The sequence below is a fragment of the Pinus tabuliformis genome, chromosome 5_1, assembly GCF_031772625.1.
Source record: "Pinus tabuliformis cultivar Carrire ecotype Pingquan chromosome 5_1, CPIR1, whole genome shotgun sequence".
NCBI classification, from domain to species: Eukaryota; Viridiplantae; Streptophyta; class Pinopsida; order Pinales; family Pinaceae; genus Pinus; species Pinus tabuliformis.
In genome coordinates this window covers 298,773,373-298,797,108 of record NC_142305.1, presented here as the reverse complement: position 1 = coordinate 298,797,108, position 23,736 = coordinate 298,773,373, and the positions used below count along the sequence as shown (strand labels likewise).

The 23,736-nt window shown below is 37.2% G+C and overlaps 1 pseudogene; it reads right to left on the bottom strand.

Moving 5' to 3' along the window:
• LOC149164535 (sugar transporter ERD6-like 5) overlaps positions 1–23,736 on the bottom strand; it is a 76,311-nt pseudogene that overhangs the window by 25,868 nt on the left and 26,707 nt on the right.

Below are 23,736 nucleotides of genomic sequence, written 5' to 3'. Positions count from 1 at the left end.
AAACTTCAATAAGACACCTTGTTCGTGGAAAATTTGATTTGTCAGCCAAGATTTGTTTTGATTTTTTTCTATCCTACGTTAACAGATCACATGTTAACCTGAAGCTATACCACAGTTCATTACTTGTGCAATCAAGCACACTGTCTGTGCAATTAAACTCACTGTCTAAACACTTCATTTTATTAACAAACTCAGCGATGTCATGGATTATACCTGATTCATGGCCCACTTAGTTGTGTTTCATATCATTTCCCATTGTTAAGCATTGTTTTAGAAAACTGTTGGGTTGACTAGTGGCACAAATGGATGACAAACAAAAGTTGTGTGCTTTCATATCCCGGCGATCTTTAGAAAAATCCCGAGATTTCCTCATGAACCTCTGTTGTATTTATTAAAGAGAATCCAGCTTTCGATCTTACCTTTGCTTCTCCGAGAATTTTTAACTAACTCCACTTCCTCCGTCAACTTACACTTCTTATCTCTCCAAGTCCTCAACGCTCTATTTCTACCTTCACTTCCTCTGTCAAAACATTTTAATTCCCTCAACTGTTGGCCAATGGCATATACCGTTTTCCTGAGCCTCTCAATGGTTGTTATGGCAACAAATTTACAATTCTGAGCTTCAACAATGGCAGAGCTCTTCTTTGTTGAATGCACAAGGTTTATTTCTCTGCTGTTTCAAATGCATATTTGACTGTTTTGTTATTCGGTTGTTGTCCTTTTGATTGGTATGATGTGTATAGTCTCCATTGGACTGCTAAATAGAACTATTTTCATTCATATTTGTTATTATGACTTCGGCGCAGGTTATATTTGATTTATTTGAAGCCGTCCTTCCATTTTTTCATGGCTGTCCTCCTGCATACCGACTTATTATGCTGTGACTATCATATATACATTACCTTATTACCATGTCGATTACATGACTCATGATTTTGTTTTGCACTTATTACCACGTTGGTTTCTACTACCTATAGCTACTTGCATTCACCATTCATCCCTTCTCATTGGGTTTGCAATGCATTACCACCGGCTTACCATAATAACCGTATTATCATAAGGTTTGGTATAATAACCTTGCACCATCACATCGTATTTTCATAAAGTTTGCTATGATAATATCGTATTACCATTTCATGCACTATGATATATTTAATACATTAATCATTCCGATTTTGTATTTTCTTGAAATATATTTCATAATGTGCACATCCCTTATGTTTTACAATATCTCTTTAATTTTAAAATGACCATTTAGGTCATGTTTAAAATTATTTCCCATAATACTAATGTTTTATTTATGGTGCAGGTTTCGACTTGTTAAATCCTCATTTTGATCCCTTTTGCTTTATGGAAAAAAACTTAGGGTTTTTAAAAGTTATGAAGTGAATGTGAAATATATGAAGGGAATGTAGAATATAAGGGTTATGGAATGAAATAGAAATGTACATATGTACATTGGATTAGGTATAGGGTAAATGTAAATGTAGAATATAGGATAATGGGTATAAAATAATGGATATAGGATGAAGGTAATGTAATGAATATGCATTCAGGTACTAATCTCAATTTTAACAAAGTCTAAAAATTTCTACAAAAATTTGAATTTACAAGAGAAAAATTGTGCACTTACTATACTTGTACTTCCCTGATAGTATTGGATGAATGTTGTTGTTCTTTAACAATATTGGATGAAATTGTCTTGTTTGAATATCGTAGATAGATAGAAACATAGAGCTTATTTATGCTTCCTGTTCTAGCATCCTTCATTGATTCTGGTCCATTGATTGTTGATGTCGTTCAGGTCCCTCTGCAATTGATTCATAATAACTCAGGTCCCTTCTGTCATGTACATTTTTATGCAATATATACATGTTTTTTCTAACATTCCAGGTCAACTGCTATTGATTTCAAAAATATTTCAGGTCCCAACTGCCAACAATACAAGTTCCATCATCAATTCAGCTGCACAACTAAGTTTCTTTTTGCGAGCCTTCCCCCCTTGCTGATGGGAAGACTTGTCTCCAAGTCTTGTTTATTCTGTAGGATGATTCCTGCAAACTCAAACTGAAGAAATGGTAAAACAAAATAGAAAATTCATATTGGCCAAGCTGGTTGGTTTTCCTATATGAATTCAAGTTTGTATTGTGCCACTTTCATGGATTTTCACAACCAAACTCCTTTATTATTTTTGATCTTCTTCTATTTTTTTTTTATTTTTTTCCTTTCTAGATGGAGGTGGGGTGTAATGGTGTAGGGAAGTATGAAAAGCTTATGGAAATAGGTTATATTGAAGTCATGAGAAAGTAGTAAATGGATGAATAATAGATCACAGAGCATACAATATGGATGATGGATGAAATCATGAACAATATGGTTTATGAAAGGCTTCTTTGGAGATTTATGTGACTTGACATGGTACTGAACTTGACTGCTTCTTATAATGATTAGCTTCATGTCTTTTTGCCTTGATCTCGATCATGTTGTAGGGTTTGTTGGTGTTGTTGGTCAACATCTAAGAGCAAGCTTCAAGACTTTGAGTTTCATCGAATGAACTCAAAATCAGGTGAATTTTCACTTTTCTTTGACTTGAACATTTGTATTCATATTTTGGAATATGAATTTGACTTTGAAAATTACTTCATCCATGGAGTTCACTCCTTCATTCTTCCTATGACCTGCAAAAACATAACACTTGCCTGCAATACAACATTAGATGATGGAGGAAGAGAGGTGTACAGTCCCTCTTCTTCCAATATATATGTAAATCATTACAAGCGTTTCTTAGAAAACAAGTCCAAATATGATAGACAAACATAATGCATTTATTTACCCCTTGAGGAATGGTGGCCAGCCTAGACCTCCTAGTAGTATTTTGTTTACAAAATATTTGTTTGATATCCTATTAGAGTGATTCCAAAGCAAAGTTGAAGTGAATTCTTATGGCTACCTCCAGTATAAATAGGTTTTCAAAAGGGTTTAAAATGATATGGTAAAAATTATAAGGAGTGCCATGTTTGATAGAGTTGCCTGTTAATTTTTAACTAGACCAACAGTCATTATTTGAAGTGTAACTTCTTCGATAAAGATCGGATAAATGTAATTCCACTTGGAGATTAAAGTAGATGAATTTTTTTCTTTCCAGTAGAAATAGGTTTTAAAAATTCTTAGGCTTGATATCACAAAATTGGTGATGAACAGGCCTAGGAGGCAGAGTTTTACCATACTGTTTTGAAGACATGCAGTCACTAAATGTGGCATAACATTTTCATTTCACCTCCAAATGGGATGATTTAAATTGTGTCTTGAACTAGACTTGAATATATATCTACCATATAAACAAGTTTTGAAAATAAGATGATTTTGTATGTCAAATATACCAATGAATAGTCAAGACCTAGAATTGTCACCATGCATATTTTTCGACAAGTAGTTAGTATTTCAAGAATAACATTTTCATATGATATCTGATTGAAGTGATTCAAATTGATTTGGAAACTATATTCCAGGGGCTATCTTCCCTATGAATTTCAGATAAAAATGTTTCCATTAGACACCTAAAATATAGGTTGTACTAACTCTGTGCTCAACATTTCACTTGAGACCTAGTTTTGATTTTGATCACATTTTTAGTTGTGATATAAATTGAAAACTTTAGAATGGATTCCAAAACTAGATTTCAAGAGATATGTAAAAAAAAACCATGATTTCAGAATGATCATATATGGTTACCCAAAATAGGCTTGTTCTTACTGCATTTTGCCATGTAGTCCTTTCAAATGAATATTGAACAATGATTTGAAGAAATAGTTTGAAACAAATTTATTATGGAAGCCTTATTGTGAATTCATTCTACTTGTTTATTTATCCTATTCTATCCTATTCTATTTTAGAAAAATAATTCATTCTCTCAAGCATAAGATAATTTCCAATGCATCCATTTTCGTAACAAGATCATAAGTAAACTCATATCCAAATTTGAAAAATATACTTTAACGAATGTTTGGACATGAAAATTTATTTGATCATAAAAATTTGATGAGAAAGAATGTTGAAGAATGGAGTAGTGTTGTAGCCTATTCTTTAACATCATTTTTTTAGATCTTGTCTTCTAAATGGATTTTGTAGTTATTATTATTATTATTTTTATTTTTTTTTGTTGGGGGTTTTGTTTTGGGAATCTACTTTTAGGATCTCTATTTCTAGGCATAAAGAAACATAACTAAGAGAAATGTATACTAACTAAATTTTTAGTGTTTTTGTTTATCTTCTATTTGACCATGCTGATAATTGCCTCCCCGGCAACGACACCAAAATGTTGGGCTAATTTATTGACTAAATTGTTGGAAATAATACTGAGAGGGGGGGTTGAATCAGTATTATCAAATTCTTTTCAATATATCTTCCTTATTTATACTTTGAATAATTCTTCAAATATTGATCATTACTTTGTATGTCAGTATCATACAATAATGAGCAGGAACAAGAAAAGAAAATAGTCACACAAAAGAACACCAGATATAAGGTGGAAACCCAATGTGGGTGAAAACCACCTGCTGCAATATGTTTCTATCTTCTTTTAATAAGAAACTCCTTTTACAATGATTTTGTACTGGTGCAGTCCTTTACCAGTACGCAGGTTACAACCTGCAGAGAGCTACAACCCTCTTAGCTCTTGTACTAGCCAAGATACTAGTATGTAGGTGCCGGCCTACTGAAGGCTACAACCTTCTCTTTCTTCCAGGGACCACGTTTCATAAATTTTCAGACTGGATCCATGAACATCAATCAATCATCAAGTATATCTGCATCAAACAATCTCCTTTTCCCAATTAGCATTGAATCAAGTAAACACTTCTCTGACAGTTGTACCCAGAACACAGTAATAGTAACCACACACCAAATTCTGAACCCAGAATACTGCAGCAATAGACAGAGGCAGCTAGATCATAATTTAAAGATATACGCTACTTCAACAACCTGAAACCTGCGTGTAGATCTATAAAGGATAATTCCTTCTTTCAAATATTCAGACACTAATTAACCCAGATTGTCAGATTTATAGATCAAGCATGTGCCTCATATAACAGATCAAAATCATGCAAAGATACTATTATTCAAGCATAAAGATTATGACCCATCAAAAGAACTTATCCTTCTTTATGCGCTAAGGTTCCTCCTCCATTCAGATCCAGATCTGCACCATAACCCAATCACAAATATTTCAGATCTAGCACTTATTAGATATTCAATTCATTCGATGATGCTTTGCCAAATGATCTCTTTCCTCTTTTATAGTCTTAGGCCTTCCACAATACCACGGTCCAAAACCATAGGATCAAAAAATTGTTGGACTAATACCATGAACCAACCATGAAAGTGCGTGAGATCAACACTTTTGGATGCAATACCACGGGCCAAAACCATAGGATCAAAAACTGTCGAACTAATACCATGAACCAACCATGAAAGTGAGTGAGATCAACACTTTTGGATGCAATACCACGGGCCAAAACCATAGGATCAAAAACTGTCGAACTAATACCATGAACCAACCATGAAAGTGCGTGAAATTTTCTCTTCATGAAAGGAACTTTTCTCTGCATGAAAGTGCGTGAACTTTTTCTCTACATGAAATAAACTTTTCTCTGCATAAAAGTGTGTGAACTTTTCTCTCCATGAAATAAACTTTTCTCTGCATAAAAGTGCGTGAAATTTTCTCTACATGAAATAAACTTTTCTCTGCATAAAAGTGCGTGAAATTTTCTCTACATGAAATAAACTTTTCTCTGCATAAAAGTGCGTGAACTTTTCTCTACATGAAATAAACTTTTCTCTGCATAAAAGTGCGTGAACTTTTCTCTACATGAAATAAACTTTTCTCTGCATAAAAGTGCGTGAACTTTTCTCTACATGAAAGAAACTTTTATCTTCATGAAGGTGCGTTAACTTTGCTGCACTATAATTTATCATCTGAGATGAGTGGGTTGCCATCAAGTACAACATATGTATCATAATGCCAAAAATCTCCCCCTTTGGACTTGATGGCAACAACAACCAATCACTCTCCCCCTTTGACATCAAGGGCAAAGGGTTATGCTCCCCCTAAGAACATGCTCCCCCTGACTATAAACGAGATCTGCAAAGAAGAACCATAATCCATCAAACACCATAAATGACCATGAAAGAGATAGAGACGTATTGCAGCAATATTCAGAACAACATCCATGATCTCCTTCTGTACTTCCTCCATAATGCCAACAATGCATGATATGCTCCCCCTGAACCTGTGCCATTCGATCTTTGACCAATCCGCAACCCAGCACATGTACGCATATACTTCAGATGAACCTTGCGTACAACCAACAATCAGAAGAGATTCAACAACAAGATGATGCATCAACAACCCCCAGCTTTTGCCTGAGGTATTCAAACGTCTCCCTAGGCAATGGTTTGGTGAGTATATCAGCAACCTGTTCCTTAGAAGGAACATACTCCAACTTGTCGTTTTTTTCAAGCACTTGTTCCCAGAGAAAGTGATACTTGATTGGTATGTGCTTGGTTTTTGAGTGCATGACTGGGTTCTTTGAAATGCTAATTGCACTTGTATTATCACATAAGATGGAGATAGGTGGTGTACAAGTGATTTGAAAACCCTGCAGGGTCTGCATCATCCAAAGGAGTTGAGTGCAGCAAGATGCAACAACAACATATTCTGCTTCAGCTGTAGACAAGGCAATCAAACTCTGTTTCTTGCTGAACCAAGATACTAATCTGGAACCCATAAAGAATGCACCACCACTTGTGCTCTTCCTATCATCCATGCTTCCGGCCCAATCTGCATCAGTATAAGCATGAAGTGTGAGATCTGTATCTCTAGGATACCATAAGCCATAATTTTGAGTCCCTTGAAGATATTTGAAGATTCTCTTTACTGCCTAAAGATGAGTTTCTTTTGGATTTGCCTGAAATCTTCCAACTATTCCCACTGCATGCATGATGTCTGGTCGGGTACCTGTCAAATAAAGTAGACTTCCAATCATAGATCTGTAGGTTGGTTGATGTACTGCTGCTGATTCATCATTTTCACTGAGGCTACATCCTGTGACCATGGGTGTACATACTAGTTTTGCATCTTCCATGCCATATTTCTTCAAAATTTGCTTGAGATACTTGGTTTGAGACAAGAAGATCCCTCCTTCCTTTTTTTGGATTTGCAGGCCAAGAAAATATGTCAATTCTCCAAGCGAGGACATTTCGAATTCTTTTGGCATCACCAAGGCAAAGCTTTGACTCATAGATTCTTCATTGCTACCAAAGATAATGTCATCTACATACACAACAAGTATTAGCAATTTGTCATTTTCAATTTTTATATAAAGATTGCTATCTGCTGATCCTTTTGGAAAACCTTGTTGATGAAGATATTTGTCCAAATGATAGTACCAAGCCCTTGGAGCTTGTTTAAGACCATAGAGAGCCTTTTTCAATCTGCATACAAGATTTGGATCATTTCCAAGAATGAACCCATATGGCTGCTCAATGTATACTTCTTCTTCTAAGTCTCCATTCAAAAAGGCTGATTTCACGTCCATTTGAAATACTTTGAACTTTTGAAAGCTTGAGAGAGCAAGGAACATTCGGATGGCCTCAAGTCTTGCAACAGGAGCAAAAGTCTCCTCAAAATCTATTCCTTCTTGCTGCGCATACCCTTTACAAACAAGTCTTGCCTTGTTTCTAATTACTTCCCCATTTTCATTCAACTTATTTTTGAAGACCCATTTTGTCCCTATAACATTCTTATCCTTTGGTCTAGGAACCAACTCCCAAGTGTTGTTCTTTTCGATCTGCTCAAGTTCTTCATCCATTGCTTTGACCCAACATTCATCTTTGCATGCCTCTTTTACATTTTGTGGTTCAGTGGAGGAGAGTAATGCCAAATAGCTTGAAGCTTCTGCAATTGTTCTTCTTGTTTGTACACCTGCTTCTTTCTGCCCCAAAATCTGAGATTCTGTATGATTCTTCCGAACGTACCGGGATGGAGTCTTCTCTTATATCCTTATCTGTTCCTCTGGTGCTTCTTGAGGTTCTTCTTCTTCATCATTCTGTCTTTGAGGGTAGTCTTCATCTTCTTCGATATTTTCATGATTTACTTGCCTAGGAATGTATCCCTTTTCATCAACCACTACATCAATGCTGTCAACAATTCTTCCAAGTCTTTTATTGTAGAACTTATATGCTTTGTTGTGTGGAGAATAACCAAGAAGAATGCCTTCATCTGCTCTAGGTTCAAGTTTGCCAAGTTGCTCATCAGTATTCTTAATATAGCATTTGCTCCCAAAGATTTTGAAGTGCTTTACCGAAGGAGTCTCACCATACCAGAGCTCATGAGGAGTTTGAGTGCTGTTCACTCGGACATTTGTTTTGTTGAGAATAACAACCGCAGCATATGCGGCTTCACCCCAGAAAGTTGCGGGAGTTCCAGACTCATCTAGCATAGCACGAGCCATTTGTTGGACTGTTCTATTCATCCTTTCCACCACTCCATTTTGCTGAGGAGTTCTAGCTGTAGAGAATTCTCTTCTTATCCCATGTTCTTCACAGAAATCGAAAAATTCATTTGAGGTAAACCCCCACCTCTGTCAGACCTGAGGCACTTAATTTTGTAACCTGATTCATTTTCAACGAAGGCTTTGAAGGATTTGAATTTCTCGAATGCTTCGTCTTTGTGCTTCATAAGTCCTAACCAAACAAACCTGGAGAAATCGTTAATGAATAATATCAAGTATTCTTCTCCTCGAGGTGTCCTTTTCCTAAATGGACCACATACATCTGTATGGACTAGCTCAAGAGGCATGCTAGTTGATCCTTCCTTGTCTGGAAAGTTAGTTCTGGTTTTCTTTCCAAACTGACATGATTTGCATATGGTGTTGTCTGGAATTTTGATATCTGGAAGACCACGAACAGCCTGATATTTGCATGCTTTCCTTATTTGTGAAAAGCTTAGATGCCCCAAACTCCGATGCCATAACCAGTGTTCATCATCCTTGCTCAAATAGCATTGTTGTTGTCCTTCTTCAAATATGTATAGATTATTTGGAGTTCTGAATCTACCTTTGATCACTGTTTCGCCTTTATCAAGATCACGAACACGACATCCGTTTGATCTAAATATCACCTCGGTTCCTTGATCACACATCTGGTTGACACTTAGAAGATTATGCTTCAATCCATCAACATACAAAACATTTCCATCTTTGACCTTTTCTTTTAACTGAGCAGTGCCTTTTCCTTTTATAGCTGCAGGAGTATCATTTCCAAAAGAAACTTTCTTTCCCTTTTCTAAAGCAGAATATGATTCAAGTTTTTCTTTATCACCTGTCATATGTTTCGAACATCCACTGTCAATGTACCATAGATTTTCTTGTCCTTCTACCTAAAATTCTATCCCACATCTTTCTGTTTGTGGTTCCTTTATTCTCCATGTTCTGGTGCTTGAGGCTTGTTCCTTTGTCTGCTGAAACCTGCTCCTACATTCAGAATCTTCATGACCAAAGTTATTGCAAATAGAACATTCAACTTCATTTTAAAGAGCCGAAAAGTTGTTATATATCCTTTTTGTAATCCCGATCATACTTCTTTGTTTTTGAGCTTCTCTAGTCATGATTGTTTTATATGCAACACATTGAGCTGTTTTGTGACCAAAGTTATGGCAAGAGAAACATTTCCCATTGAAGAAACTTCTGCGATTATCAAATCTACCGGCCAAATGATTGTAATTTCTATTGTCATCCATTCTTGAAGCAAATTGAGAAGATTTTACCTGTGGCTGGTTGTAGCTTTTGTTCATCCTTAAGACAGATTGCCCCTGGTTTACCTGATAGTCTTTGTTCGTTCTTGATGTAATTCGTCCCTGCTTTACCTGGTGATCTCCATTGTGCTTTTTCTCATTCCTTCTTGCTGCATCAAGATAACTCTTTGAGGTGGATGCTTGAGATGTTTCTCCATTATACCCCAGACCTGTCTTGTTTAGCGGAGAACGCTGTACATTGATGATCTCATCCAGAGTTTCATATCCTTTGACAAACTTAAGATTAATAGCCTTTGTTTTCTCAATTTCTTTTCTAAGGCCAACAATTTCACCTTCTAACTTTTCAAGATATTTTTCTTTTTCATCAATTTGAAATTGTAGAGTATCAATGATCATATTCTTATCTTCTATACATGTCTTAAGTCTAGAAATCTCATCATAAAAACTATCCACATCTATAGCATCCATGTAATCATCATCTTCAAATGCCATTAAAAGTTTATAGTCATTACCTCGTTCATCTTCATCACTATTTGATAGACCATCACTGTCTTCATGAGTGTAGTAGCTTTTCTTATTTGCATTCTGTTTCTTGTTCCATCTAGCAGGTTCCTTTCCTTTGTCAATCTTATCCTTATGAGGACATTTGGCAGCATAATGACCTACTCTTCCACAAGCAAAACATTTAAAAGGTAGCTTACCTCTGAACCTTCCAGTACCCCGTTGAAGATTTCTGACAAAATTTGATTCTTCTTCTTCTTCTGGCACGTGACTTGATTCATAGTAGTCTCCTTTGCCTGAAGCCTTAAAAACAACTTCTCTCCTGTCTGATGGACCTCCTTTTCTCATTTCATAAGCAGTTAGAATTCCGTGTAGCTGAGACATAGTAAGAGTTCGTAGATTTTCCTTTTCTTCTATTGCAGATACTTTAGATTCAAACTTGGGGGACAATGATCTTAGGACTTTTTCAACCACAACAGCCTCTTTTATTTCTTCACCCAAGTTTTTCATACAATTAACAATCTCATCTACCCGAAGGAAATAGTTAGCCACACTTTCATCATTATACATTCTGAGATTCTCATACTGAATCCTGAGGGTTTGAAGTTTTGCACGTTTTACCTGTTCATCTCCTTCGTAGCTCAAAACAATCTTGTCCCATATTTCTTTTGCAGATTTATATTGCATAACCTTCACGAATTCAGATTGAGATACACATCCTAGAAGAGTATTAACCGCTTTTGCATTTGATTCATATTTCTTTTTCTCAGCTGAATCTGTAGGAGTAGCTGATGGAAAAGTATACCCTGTTTCTATAATGTCCCATACTTATGTACCCAAAGATTGAAGATAAGCAGTAACTCTTACCTTCCAATATACAAAGTTTGTCCCATCAAAAATCGGTGGCCTGATTGATGCTTCCCTCTCGTAGTTGCTCATGATGTTAGATCTTCCTTCAAGCGATCAAGCTTCTTCAGAAGGACCTGCTCTGATACCAATTGTTGGAAATAATACTGAGAGGGGGGCTGAATCAGTATTATCAAATTCTTTTCAATATATCTTCCTTATTTATACTTTGAATAATTCTTCAAATATTGATCATTACTTTGTATGTCAGTATCATACAATAATGAGCAGGAACAAGAAAAGAAAATAGTCACACAAAAGAACACCAGATATAAGGTGGAAACCCAATGTGGGTGAAAACCACCTGCTGCAATATGTCTCTATCTTCTTTTAATAACAAACTCCTTTTACAATGATTTTGTACTGGTGCAGTCCTTTACCAGTACGCAGGCTACAACCTGCAGAGAGCTACAACCCTCTTAGCTCTTGTACTAGCCAAGATACTAGTACATAGGTGCTAGCCTACTGAAGGCTACAACCTTCTCTTTCTTCCAGGGACTACGTTTCATAAATTTTCAGACTGGATCCATGAACATCAATCAATCATCAAGTATATCTGCATCAAACAATCTCCTTTTCCCAATTAGCACTGAATCAAGTAAACACTTCTCTGACAGCTGTACCCAGAACACAGTAACAGTAACCACACACCAAATTCTGAACCCAGAATACTGCAGCAATAGACAGAGGCAGCTAGATCATAATTTAAAGATATACGCTACTTCAACAACCTGAAACCTGCGTGCAGATCTATAAAGGATAATTCCTTCTTTCGAATATTCAGACACTAATTAACCCAGATTGTCAGATTTATAGATCAAGCATGTGCCTCATATAACAGATCAAAATCATGCAAAGATACTATTATTCAAGCATAAAGATTATGACCCATCAAAAGAACTTATCCTTCTTTATGCGCTAAGGTTCCTCCTTCATTCAGATCCAGATCTGCACCATAACCCAATCACAAATATTTCAGATCTAGCACTTATTAGATATTCAATTCATTCGATGATGCTTTGCCAAATGATCTCCTTCCTCTTTTATAGTCTTAGGCCTTCCACAATACCACGGTCCAAAACCATAGGATCAAAAAACTGTTGGACTAATACCATGAACGAACCATGAAAGTGCGTGAGATCAACACTTTTGGATGCAATACCACGGGCCAAAACCATAGGATCAAAAACTGTCGAACTAATACCATGAACCAACCATGAAAGTGCGTGAGATCAACACTTTTGGATGCAATACCACGGGCCAAAACCATAGGATCAAAAAATGTCGAACTAATACCATGAACCAACCATGAAAGTACGTGAAATTTTCTCTTCATGAAAGGAACTTTTCTCTGCATGAAAGTGCGTGAACTTTTCTCTGCATAAAAGTGCGTGAACTTTTCTCTCCATGAAATAAAATTTTCTCTGCATAAAAGTGCGTGAACTTTTCTCTACATGAAATAAACTTTTCTCTGCATAAAAGTGCGTGAAATTTTCTCTACATGAAATAAACGTTTCTCTGCATAAAAGTGCGTGAACTTTTCTCTACATGAAATAAACTTTTCTTTGCATAAAAGTGCGTGAACTTTTCTCTACATGAAATAAACTTTTCTCTGCATAAAAGTGCGTGAACTTTTCTCTACATGGAAGAAACTTTTATCTTCATGAAGGTGCGTGAACTTTGCTGCACTATAATTTATCATCTGAGATGAGTGGGTTGCCATCAAGTACAACATATGTATCATAATGCCAACATAAATTAACACAAGTATTTAATTATCAATCCGGGTTTGTAAAACTTGGAGGTAAGTCCACTATATATGGATATCAGATGTAGCCAAGATTAGAAGATAAAATTTGAAGAGTTAAAGAATTACATATTACAAATATAAACCTATTTTAACAATTTCTAATTCATTTATGTAATATATGAGGGAAGAGGCTCCTAATTTAGGAGAACCAGGTTGTCCTTCCCTACAATACTACTTTCATGAAGATAAATCTAAGAGCACTAATTAACAATGGTTTATGATGTAGAATATGTAAAAGAAGAGGCTCCTAACTAAGGGGGTCCAGATTATCCTTCTTCACAATCCTACTATATCACAATCACCATTGCTTCAAACTAGAAATGCAAAAATAACTTCAAATAAGAAATGGAGAATGAAATTCAGTTTTAGTTCAAGATCAAATAGAAGGGGAATTTAACTTAAATTCCTATGTGTCCCTTCATATGTAGATTAGAATTAAAACAATATTCATTCAGCAATCATCACACATCTAAATACATTTGAAACAAGAACTAATCTATGAAAACTATGAAAATTGAACCAAGAAGTGCACTTAGCTTGGTGTGGGGGCCCTCCACCCTTGCCTTGCACACTTGAAGAAATCTCAGCTACAAAAACTTCAGTAAATCAACCAAACATGAACAACAAATTGAAATGAAACAAGTTCTTCAAATTAGCTTCAAACTCCAAAGTGTTTCAACATAAAATTATACAAAAGTTACATACATAAGCCATCAAAGTCTTGGCTTTAAATAGAGGTTTTGTGAAACAAAATGATCTATATTATCTCTAACACTCATATCTACTCATGTCCACCTATGTAGGTTGAACTCATCCAATTCATCCTAAGAAATATGGTCAATCCCATAAAATCTCAAAACTGCCCTATTTCCTAGGGATTTCCTAGTGACTAGTCATGTTTGACCAGCCTTGACCGGGCCTAATAAAGCTTGTTTTGACCAAACCAAGTGGAGTTAGCTTAGTCCTAGTTCCCAATATTTCCATTCATGCATCAAACTCAAGCCCAAGTGTCTTGCAAACATGTCATTCACATAGGTATTACGGGAATTTCTTATTCAGTCCAAAATTGCACTTGAAACTCAATTTTCATAAAAACTTCTAGAAATTGAAAAATTAAAATTAAACACCTGAATATGCATAAAATACATCAAAATGAGATGGATGTGATGGAAAATGGATGGAAAATATAAATATTAAGTAAGTTTCCTTAAGCAAAAATAGACCAAAACTAAGGGCCAACACACTCCACAGCGGGATCTACTCCTAGTTGGAGTTCCTTCATGCCCAAGGCAACTCCAAAAAATGGCTCCCAATAAATTGTAATGTAGATTTTTCCAAATACTGGTCAAAAATTTGACCCAACACAAGGAAAACTCAACTTCAGTTCTGATATATTTCTATTGTCCCTGGTTAGGGTGCTTTCACGCTGCAACAACCCTAAATATACCACCCAAACAACCTCGAATCAGTGTGATCTAACCATGGGATCTTGCCCACCTATTATGTTGTTGTTCTGGGCATATACCACCCCAAAAAACCTTGCGTAGATGCCTTCCTATGGTGGTATGGCATGTGGCCTACTACAATTAAGCTCCAATGCCTACAACCCACACAAAACAGGGTTTAACTCACCTCATTGTTGTCATATCAGTCTTGCGTTCAACCTTTAACACACTCAGCCTAGTTGCAGCATGGGATAATCCTCAATGCAGTCACAAGAGGCTCCAAAACGGCCCTTTTGCTCCTCGTTTTTTTCCCCTAGTCTCCTGCGGCTAATCAAAGGCGTCCTCCCCTTCTACATTGCCCTTTTGCTATCCTTATGTTTCACAAAATGGATGATTAAATGATCACATATCACCTCTTATTTATACCAAACAAGAGGGCCTCTTCCAACATCATTCTAGGGTTTTCCAACTTGTCAAGAGGTTTATTTAACTCAAGCTGACCTTGACACATATGGTGCAAACCCACTCATGACCTTCAAAAATTCACATCTCAAGTTCTAGAGCTCCGATTTGGGTGATATTCAAAGCGTTGGAATCAACACGCTAAGCCCTATCACCTCAAATTTTCCCACGATCAAATTCTTGATGGGTGCAAAACCCCATGCTTGGGTTCCAAGCCCCCAAGCCTACTTGTGGCACTTTACCCTCCAAACCCCAAACCCTAGGGCTTGGAGTATCTCCCAAGCTACACTAAAATCAACACTCCCTCTTAGCGAGGGAGGTACTTCCAAGATTAGGAAGTCACCATCATCATCTCTGTTGACACTAGCCCATCTGACATCCATCACTGCAACATACCCTGTAGAATGAATCTGACAATCTCGGTAGTGCCTCTACCTCATCACATCTAAACCTGAAGATCCCGAACCTCCATAGGGCTTCTCCCTTTGAGGTTAGACTCCCTCTGAGCCTAAACGATCTCCACTGGCTCAATCCTATAAGCACTCATCCTCCTGGATCAAATACCAATCATGCAAATCCCTCCAATCTCGGATATGCAACATCATGATCTGATGAATATTCTAGCCTACCAATATCTAGTCCATCACATGAATCCATCTTAATCAACCTGATCTTGTCCATGCCAAAGAAACCCTCGAGCTGTCCCAACCATCCATGAAAAGACATATGAAGTCCACGATCTACAAACTGCCACACAACATATTAAAGTGCACTAGGTTCACCACCGATCCACCAAAACTCCCAACCCAGATCATGTAGTCTATCGAGACCACATCTCCATGTCTTCAGCTGAACCCTCTACTCCATGATCCAAACACCCACAACTCCCTTTAAGTTGCTTCGTTGTGCACACTTTGATTCACTATCCCTCAAAGTAGCTCAGATACGCTATGATACCATGTTGAATTTCCACAATCGTGTGTCTAGGATAGAATCTTAAAATCTCTAACACTACCAAACCAAGAATCTAAATGATACTACTTTGCAAAACATAATATAAACAACAGTAAATCATACATGCATAGAATATAGACAACTTTTTACAAATTTTAACCCAACTTCGTTATATTAAACAAAATATAATACAACAATCTAGGGCTCTCGTACTAGGGATAATGGCCATCATACATCCACTAGTACAAGATACAAATTGGGGCTTGGTGTTAGTCCATCGACAACCAATCTACCCTCAACAAGATACTCTGACCATCTGGTTGATGTAGTCGACTCTCTCAGCTCCCCTCGGTCGTACCCTATAACTACCCAGTCCTTTAGCTCTCGATCTACAGCTCCTGCCTCTATCAATGCTCCAAGTCCATCTAGCCACTGAACCTTGGCTGTCAATCTACTCTCTAGTTGTGCCTTAGTCCATCAAGGCCACAACACATCGAGACTCCTGTCGAATTGTTCACAACTCCACTTTTGAACAACTCTCAACTTCCCACTGTTGCTCGTCAGCTAGTTAGGGACTTCAACTCACTATGGTCTTCCTGCACTACATCGATGAAGACCAACATAGGGCATGAAGGGCTACCACCTATCACTGCAAGATTTCCATCTCCCACAATGAACATGGGCTAGGAGGACTACCCATCATCTGTTGTAGAAGTCCTTTTCCACACACAAGTCTCGGGCTCCACAACTACTCCTGGTTGATCAGACCCTTGAGCTCAACAACTGCCTCTCTCACAACTACCTTTGTCCATCAAGGTTTTGCTCACTAGGCTCCAACTTGGACACTATCATGCTATCCTCCAATAGACCATAAGTGCTCAATTTACATCCACACTTGGTCCACTCTCACACTACCCTCCAACAGTCCACAAGTGACCAAGTCCACGATGTAGCATTTGCACCTAGTTAGGGAATCCCCACACCTAGGAGACCCTTACACATGACTACCCACAAACTTCTCCACATTTGCCCTTTGCTCTGCAATAAAGGAGCTATTGCACAAATCTAGGCTCCAAACTTCACTGTGAAACTGGCCATTGGTTAGGGCTTCTAACATGCCATGTGAGCCCTACCTCCTTGGCTTCCATAGGCTGCAATGACTCTATCCACACTAGGACACCTACATCACTCCATAGCAGGATCTACTCCTAGTTGGAGTTCCTTCATGCCCAAGGAAACTCCAACAAATGGCTCCCAACAAACTGTAATGTAGATTGATCCAAATACTGGTCAAAACTTTGACCCAACACAAGGAAAACTCAACTTCAGTTTTGATATATCTATGTTGTCCCTAGTTAGGGCACTTGCACGCTACAACAACCCTCAATATACCACCCAAACAACCTCCAATCAATGTGGCCTAACCATGGGATCGTGCCCACCTATTGTGCTGTTGTTCTGGGCATATACCACCCCAAACAGCCTTGTGTAGATGCCTTCCTATGGTGGTATGGCCTGCAGCCTACCACAGTTAAGCTCTAATGCCTACAACCCACACAAAACAGGGTTTAACTCACCTTGTTGCTACCATATCAGTCCTGTGTTTAGCCTTTAACACCCTTGGCCTAGCTGCAACATGGGATAATCCTCAACACAGTCACAAGGGGCTCCAAAATGGCCCTTCTGCTCCTCGTTGTTCTGCCCTAGTCTCTTGTGGCTAATTAGTGGCCTCTTCCCCTTCTACGCTACCCTTTTGCTGTCCTTATGTTGCACAAAATGAATGATTAAATGATCACATATCACCTCTTATTTATACTAAACAAGAGGGATTCTTCCAACGTCATTCTAGGGCCATCCAACTTGTCAAGAGGCTTATTTAACTCAAGCTGACCTCGACACATATGGTGTAAACCCACTCATGACCTTCAAAAATTCATATCTCAAGTTTTAGAGCTCCGATTTAGGTGATCTTCGAAGTGTTGGAATCGGCACACCAAGCTCTATCACCTCAAATTTTCCCATGCTCAAATTCTTGATGGTTTTGGCTTGAATCCTGATGGGTGCAAAACCCCATGCTTGGGTTCCAAGCCCACAATCCTACTTGTGGTGCTTTACCCTCCAAACCCTAAACCCTAGGGCTTGGAGTACCTCCCAAGCTACATGAAAATCAACAATGGAGATGGAAATAGTAGGGCTATATGACATATTCATGGCAAGACCGACACTGAAGGGTAACCTTTTCATAATGTAAACCCCATTTCTAGGTAAAAACATTGAATTTTAGAGGAAGCCCTATATGAAGATTCATTTCCAAAAATAATAGTACAAGACATGTGACCAACTATGGGAGGTTGCATTGTCAAGTACTTTCTTAGAAAATTTCCAATACTCTTCAAGGTTGATTCATACCAAAATTATGTTAACAAATTTAGGAGTCAAACTCAAAATTACATAGTTTCAAATTTTTTATGTAAGGATTGAAATTTGAAATTTGTATGCCATGGTTTCAACCGAGGTTTTCCTTCCACAATTAACATGGCCCGACTTTCAAAACAACTATTTTGTTTTCTTGTAACTCAAAAATCAGAATAGAGAAACTCCTACCATAGTATTGTATATTCATAGAGGCAAGCATTTTAAAACGCAATCCAAAACAATACTTAAATGAATTGACCAATGAAAAAATCTAGAGTTTTGGACAACTAGAAGCTTCTAAACCTGCAGATCTGATATGTGCACAAAAGACAAAAATGAGAGAACACTCACATAACAAGAAAATGCAAGATAAGAATTGTCGCAACTATACACATTGTACCCCTGTAGTTTGACTCATCCAAGGCTCTTTTTTTCAGTCTTATCTAGCCCCCACACTTACTAAAAATCTCACCAACAAACTCACCACTTTCTATACTCACCATAAAATTTCCATGCTCATCGAGACTCGCCATATTTTTGGGCACTGAATTTATTGTATTTTGAGGTTCATTTGTATTTGTTGAGTCTTTCCCAAGTCACTGAGTCATGTCAAGTCATTGAGTTTTTTTGAGTCCTAGGCTAGTTGAGCCTTTGTCAAGTTTGAGTGTGACAACATTGCATTGTTGTTAGGGTTCCACAGCCACCTTAATTTCCATAGTTAGTGGAATATATTGTTAATGTATTGACAACCATATTTATTAAATAAGGCTCTACACAGTAGTATAGTGTGAAATCAATAAATGTAAGTGAACTTGTTAAAGAAGGTCCATTAGTTAGTGGTTGAGGCCTCATTAATGGAAGTCCATTAGGTGGTTACAGTTTTCGTCAATTAGAAACTATATATATATATATATATAGTAGTAGTAGTAGAAGCTATGTAATGGGTTATCAAGTGAATATTGTAGTATTTGGAGCTCCTCATGTTGAATATTCCCCCGTAGAAAAGGTAAGTGAACATTACATTTAGTTTGGAATATCAATAAAGGATTGCTTAAAGTGTTATTTTAATTTTAATTCTACTATTTTCTTTCCATAGTTGCATTCCATGTATCTTATTTAATTGCTTCCTGAATTTATATTATGCCCTTATTGCTCTAAATATTCCTAACAAGAAACACCACAAATACAAGTGGTTCTAGAGCACTTTCTCATGCCAACACATGTTCCAATTTTAGAAAAACATTATTTAGGTTAGAGATGTGTTTCAACATCTTTAAATAACACACATCTCTATCATTCAATGGGAAAGCTTATAATTGGGGAAGAATACGTGTAGAAAATAATAGAGGCATTACCTTGTTGAACACCTTTGTGACATCTGTTGGCACCTCTTTGTGTAGCACTATATCAAATAACACCTACATATGGAATTATCTTCCATGTTCCTTCAGGTATATCAAAATACCCCTTGGTACACTTGAAACCAACCTTACTTAACCTTATTAGTCATCCTATTGCCATAAGTACATGAAGAATAGCACTTGGGAGATAACTCTCACATACTAGGGAATTGGGTAGTATGACTAAGGTTATAATATATCACCATTAGTTGGTGCAATGAAAGATTCGGTTGATTACTATTGATGGAAACCATAGGTATATTAAGATCTATAGAACTTGACACTCCTCTATCCTTAGGACCCTACAAATCCTAGCCTCTTCCTCTAAACCATAGCTTTTGCAACACAGGTAACAAAGTTCCTACACATTTTGTAGTATCAAGAGTTTTGGAATTTCATCACTGTAGTAATACTCCCCTCAAATTGAAAAAATATGTTTAGGGCCTGCCAATACTATTATAGGAGACCTAGCTCAACAAAATCCTTGTGCAACATTGATTGTTTTGGTGTCACTTTACGGTAACAAATTTTTGATTTTTTGTGGACCAGCTCATACCATTACTTGTGGCCCCTCTCAACAAATTCCTTTTGGTACACTCATTATGTTGGGCTAAAATTTGGCTAACCCCTTTGATGGACCCAATGGTCCCATGATAAACACTTGTAGCATGTCAGCCATGAGGAAGTATAGAAAATAGTTGAGTCTTTCGCCTAGTCAATTAGCAAAATGGAAACCAATATGTCTTCCCTCACATTTCACATATCCCCCATTTTCAAACCAATGGCACTTTTTCAGAAGCTTTTCCATACAATGGTAGTTGATTATTTATGTAGTGGTTGCTTTGAAAGCTTTGAGCATGTAGGAATTGCCATTCTCTTGAAAACTCATGTATAATTCCAAGAAATCCATGGTGATAGGTCCTAGTGTTCTTACCCATTCATCACCCAAATAAATATCGCAACCACTCATTTAGAAATTGCCATACTCTTGAAAACTCATGTATAATTCCAAAAAATCCATGGTGATGCGTCCTAGTGTTCTTAATCATTCATCACCCAAAGAAATATCACAGCCACCCATTTCAATGGCAAAGATGTGGCTTCCCTGTGATGGAAGAGATAATGGTTTCCATTTTCTAATTTACGGAACAATTCCTTGCAAGCAAGGAGGAAGAGGTGATCATAATACTAGGTCACAAGTGGCAGGTGGGAATGTATCAGTGTATTTGTGAACATCTAATTGTAACTCCTATGTTTAGGAGACAAACAACCACCAATGACCCTGTTGATTTCTCCATCAATTATTCCATTAATTGACTTCATTATATTTTGGATTTTATGTACTACAATATATCTGCATTTGTGGCATTCCTCTCTTGTAGTCTTCCTTTTATTTTTTAAATGCCACCTATATTACTTCAAGGAAAAGGAGAAATTAGTTACACTTGTTATCATCATCTTATTTTCGTAAGTCTTCTCATCTTTGTTTGTAAGAACATATACGATATTGGGCAAAATCTTGCCATCTTCTAGCAACAGTCTGATCTATTGTCAAGTGATTAGCACAAGCTAATGTGCATCTTTCACCCATCCAAGCTAATGTGTGTTGGGATGAGTTGAGGTTGGTAACTTGAGTTCCTTTTCCAATTGAAGCAAGAGAAGGTTATTTTGGTTGCCATTATCAATTACCATATATGCTAGTTTGTGCTTGATTTGACAGTTCTATGTACAAAGAGATTCCTTGTTGCTGGTAAGGCTATCTTTGGGCATTAGCATCAAGTTTGGATAAATGTAGCTGGGATTGTTGACATCAACCTCTAAGTCTCCAACCTCTCAATAATTCTTAGAAAGGAAGTATTTTTCCTTTCAGAGCTCTTTGGCCTAAATGTTTGACATTCCTCATTGGAATGGGCAAGCTTCCTATGATAGGTGCCATATATCTTCTTCCCACAGTGGGTAGAGGATACGAAATTGGTTTCTCCTTTGTTCTACCCAATATTGTTGGGCTGAGTAATTAGTAGAAAGAAAATGAGTACAAAATTCCCTTCATCTAAAAGAATTGAATGGTCTTATGTAACTTGGCTTCAATATTGGAACCAATTTGCAATTTTGCATAAAATGCTTCGAGGAGGAAATAGAATAAACTCTAACTTATTTCTAATACTAGGGAACAACCCAAAAAAGAATTTGGTGTAGAGGTTATATTTTGGGCCCTTTGAGACTCTACCTTGAGTTTGGAGAGAGATCCATATCTAGCTCTCCATTCCTTTCCTATAAAGATCTGGTCTCCTTGGGTCATTCTAGTTGAAGGAAATATTGAGACTTTGAGGCCAATTTTTTTCTTCATTTTTCCATTATCTCCATTTATTGACTCCCTACTTTATAGGTTCCCTTGAATTCTCCCCCCCAAGGCATAGAATAATGAATCAATCAAGGAGGACATCTAATGGCAGTACATTCTAATCACCTAGTTTTCTCCCTCACAATGTCTTAGATCTAAGCTAGCATTTTATGCTAAGCATTTTTTACAACTTAACATTCAATTGTTTGTCCAACTACATATGAAGGCACTAATCCCATGAACTCAATATTCCCATCATCAACTAAGATCATTCTACCACCATTTACGTGTCAAGATATGTATCATTAGATTCCCTAAGAGGACAAGATTTTTCAACACTCCTCCTTCTAGGACGTGGAGACTAAAGAGCACTTCATGTTTCAAGTGCGCCATCTAATACAAGATACTAGGGAGATTCCTATGCTTCTATAGAGACTCTAGCAAGTCCCTTGCGACCTTTTTTTAAAACCCAAACCATAGATGCTTACCCCAATAATGCAAGTTGTAGTTACTAATAGACAATGTGCACTACAAGGACCTTCAAGGCCTACTTGGTTGACAACTCCACCTCTCAAACATCAAAGGAATGAAGAGATTGGATACAGGGTGTCACTAGCATGGACAATGACAGATTATTGAAATAGAGGCCATCAACATGAGATATCATGAAACCGCTTCATCCCATTGCTCTCCACATATGGCATAAAGGGACTACCACTCACCCTTGTTCTTAGCATAGAGTTCATCGACAAGTTCCTGCTAAAGCCTCCTTTAGGTATTTAGGAGGCTTGGATAGCACCATAGCACGCTTGAAGCTTGAAGTGTGGTGGTTACTCTTGTAAAAAAAATTCATGACAGTCTTGATGTGGATGAGAACTGTAGCTCATCTGAGTTTGAGTCATCACTTTCTTCAAAGTGTCACTACCCTAGGAAAGTTGTGGATGACATGACAGCAGTTATATATGACAACCATAAGCGAATGTGCAATACAACAGTGGTGAATTATTTCTATGCTCATGGTACAATTAAAAGTCTTTTGACTACTTTTGAAGCAACAACAGGTCATTCTCTGTGGACAGTACCATTTATGTCACAACAAGGAATGGAGATAGAAATGAGAATATAGAGCATGTACCTTGGTTGTTATAGGCATTACAAAGCTATTGCAAGCTTTTGGAGTACCTTGTGAATTCTTCTTCGCTGTTAATTGTGCCCTCTACATCATATTTAGTGCAACCATTTGTTGGAGGCTCTGTCACTGTTCCAAGGGATCCAAAGTCTTGATGTGGATGAGAAATGTAGCTAATCTAATTTTGCGTCATCACTTTTGTCAAAGTGTCACTACCCTAGGAAAGTTGTTGATGACATGGCAGCAGTTAGATATGACAACCATAAGCGAATGTGCAATACAACGGTGGTGAATTCTTTCTATGCTCATGGTACAATTAAAATTCTTTTGAATACTTTTGAAGCAACAATAGGTCATTCTCCTTGGAAATGCAGTTTCTTGAGAGGGGTGGATTGTCTTCACATTGCTCTTCAAGATTTCAGCTTTTCTCCAAAACTCCAAATGCTCACAAATGCTATGTGAGAAAGGTGTGAGACAAATAGAGGGGTGGGAGATCTCTTTATAGCAATTTGCTCAGTTTAATGCTTTGCTTTTTTTAGTTTTTTAATTTAATACTAAATTT